Source organism: Nansenia antarctica, assembly GCF_963989245.1.
Source record: "Nansenia antarctica genome assembly, chromosome: 15".
Classification (NCBI taxonomy): Eukaryota; Metazoa; Chordata; class Actinopteri; order Argentiniformes; family Microstomatidae; genus Nansenia; species Nansenia antarctica.
Genome location: NC_137685.1, coordinates 3,879,127 through 3,882,836, shown reverse-complemented (window position 1 = coordinate 3,882,836; position 3,710 = coordinate 3,879,127).

Genomic DNA, 3,710 nt, shown 5'->3' with positions numbered 1-3,710 from the left:
GACCGAGGAGGCAAGGGCAGAGGGAGAGGGTACAGAGAGGTAGGCCAGGGCAGAGGGGTATAATCTGATCCATTAAGTGTTTATTAATGCCTGTGTGGTGTTATTTTTAAAATGTTGAACTGTTTTTGTTAGTAATTAATAAAATACAAAGGTTCCATCTCACAAAACATAATGGAATGTAAAAAACGTTGAACTGCCCTAAACGGAGATAGAACTTATCATTCTAACAGAGATAGAACCTTATCATTCTAAACAGAGATAGAACCTTATCATTCTAAACGGAGATAGAACCTTATCATTCTAAACGGAGATAGAACCTTATCATTCTAAATAGAGATAGAACCTATCATCCTAAATAGAGATAGAACCTTATCATTCTAAACGGAGATAGAACCTTATCATTCTAAATAGAGATAGAACCTTATCATTATGACCTCACGACTTGTCCCATTCTCTCTACCTTGCCCATCCTGGCCTTCCTCCGTGTGGCCAGATGAGGTGAGACAGGAAGATGAGGTGGAGACAGGAAGATGAGATGAGGCAGGAAGATGACAGGCTGATCTACTGTGAACATCTCATCAGTGCAGCGTATTGATCACGTTAACATTAACTCACGCCCCGATCGATGGCCCACCCTGCTACTGAGCTGTGCTTAACATCAACATACAGGATCTCATCTCTTTTTTCATCTAATCATCTCATCTTATCTTTGTCACTCTTCACCACATGCACACACACACACGCACGCACGCACGCACGCACGCACGCACGCACGCACGCACGCACGCACGCACGCACGCACGCACACACACACACACACACACACACACACACACACACACACACACATATGTTCAGTCTCCCCCCGCTCTTTCTGTGATAAGCTAGGACCCATGTGCTAGCTGAAACGCAGAGAGAGTGCTATTAAAAGTAACAAGCAGGAGTTAGGTGGAACAAATTTAATTGGTGTTTCTTTGTTTACTATGGGCAACTGAACATCAAAAAAAAGGTCTGATTAAGAAGCAACAGGAGACTCCATATTAAATACACACAAAAAAACGCTCAATCACCTGAAAAACAAAGCAATCTTTAGTTATTTTACCTGGGTATGTAAAACACATTGAAGGCCTGTTTATTGATGTGTTTGACAGGGAGGCCAATGCAGTGACTGATCATCAGCCAGTGAAGTTCTTCAAAAGGTGCTCATTGGAAGAATATAAGTCTGTAAAACTAAAGAGTGCTATGTTTTGTGTTACAATATTGAGTCTCCAAGTCTCGTATGAGGTTACTTCTCATTTAGCAACGGTCACAGAAAAATACTACATGCATGTTAGATCAATGTATCTGTCCTGATAACTTCCACCTAAACTATCTCGCCTTGGTTCCAACCCTGAAGGCACTGCGTGACGTTAGAATTATAAGTTCTATCTCCATTTTTTGTCAAAATTTAGTTTTTTTTACATAATCTGATCCATTAGGTGTTTATTAATGCCTGTGTGGTGTTATTTTTAAAATGTTGAAATTTTTGAGTTAGTAATTCATAAAATACAAAGGTTCCATCTCAGAAAACATAATGGAATGTAAAAACTTTGACGCTCAATATCTCTGAACTGCCCAAACGGAGATAGAACCTTATCATTCTAAACGAGATAGAACCTTATCATTCTAAACTCACGAACGGTCACAGAAGAATACTACATGCATGTTTAGATCAATGTATCTGTCCTGATAACCTCCACCTAAACTATTTAGCTCGGTTCCAACCCTGAAGGCCCTGCAGCTAACATCCGCCACCTAGCCGGTGTATCATATGAGTTGATACTGACCTCTTTTCATCACGTTTTCCTCTCCTATCACACTAAACACAATGGCTGAAGGAGCCATCGGGTATTTACCCAAACCCCTTTTTCTCTTAACAGAGGGATTACTGTCCACAGTCTCACCTTGGGGGCCGGAGCGCGAGCAACTCCTCTGAGCAACATTTGAAGCAAATTTAGTAATATGATTTACATAAAGTTAAAGTTCCCGCCGCAGCCAAGGAGGCCACTCTAAATAAGCTGTGGTGACAGAGCCAATGTGTTTATGTGTGTCACAGGCCTGGGGGCGGTGGGGGGGGGGGGAGAGGTGTGTGTGTGGGGGGGGGTCCCTAGGGATGGCTGGCCTGGAAATGACACAGAGTGAGGGAAGAGCCCCGATGCAGAGGAATCAGTCATCTCATCTGCAGGCTGCAGGTCCGCGGAGAGGACAAAGACGCATCACCCCCGCAGGCACAGACACACAAAACATGATATTTCAACACACGGATCTTAATATGGTTTTAGAGAGAGGGATTATGTTATGCAGGTGGAGGAATGTAATAATGTGCTTTCTGCACGGCACTTTGTTTCAGGAGTTGTCAAGTGGAGGACTGGGGTGTGTTGGTGTGTTTTTCTCTCACATGTAGATCATGTTTATGCATTATTTACATTCATGTTTTCTTTACTGAATGTACCAACTAGATACAGTATAGACATGGGCTTCTTGAAAGGTGTCTGATATTCTGTACAACTGTGTAATAACAGGTTATACAGACGTTGAACAGGGGCATTGCACAATTGCCACTATGCAGATTTTGTAGTGAGGAAATGAAGCAATAAAACATCAGTTTTGGTATTGACATTGTGTCTGACTAAAAATAATTAATCTAGAAATATCCATACAAAGGGCCTTATTGGGTGACTTAGTATCAGAAGGACAGATTATTAATCAACATAATCATAACTTTTGGGCAAAAAGAATACACCATTTTTAATATAATAATAATAATAATTAAAATGTTTATTTTATGGGAGGGTTGGGGCAGGGGAAAAAGGTAGAGTAGAAAAGAGACAACAATGCTACAAATAAATCTAAAATTACTATTTTTTCCAAGCAGATTTATCCCCCCAAAAAGAACAAAAGACCTTCTGTACTCCTAAGAAGGATACAATTCCAGAAATGATCATTAATAATCCATCACGTGACATGTCATGTCATGTCACAGATCAGATTAAAATAGCCATGGTTACCGCAAGGTCAATATCTCTCCCCCCCCCCTTTTGACAGCACGCTGATCTGAAACTAAAACTGACACCTTTTTGATGGGATGATCCTTGAGAGAAACCACGATCGAAGCTCGGGAGGGTTGGGAGTGATAGAACGAGAGGAACACAATCCAGTGTCAAATGGAAACACCGGGGTGGAAAAAGAAAAAGTATTCCCAGAGGACGCAGAGCGCACAGATCACTCCAACAGGAGCGGCGGCACGCAAGGAGCCATATCAGGACCTGGAAAAAGTGTTAAAAGTGTGACTTACTCACCCCAGCAAGGGCAAAACTCCGTTTTTGCAGAAGAAACAAGGCATCCAGGGGAAACAACACAAACCCAGCCACTGCAAGCCCCCCTCTATTACCAACCACAACTGTGAAATGACACGCGTCCATTCCAAGGCTAAAAAAGGCCTTCAGATGTCAACACCATGCTTAGGCTTAATCCCCAAAGAAAAACTGTGATTGAGTGTGAAAACAAACCAGAGAGAGAGAGAGAGAACGAGAGAGAATTCGTTGAAAACATTGAAGGGATGTTTCTCCCTATGCTTAGTCTTAATTACCACAGTGCTATCCATGCAAATCCGATTGGCCGTTTATGCCAGGAAACTCATAACCACAGAGTGCGATATTAATTACTCCTGC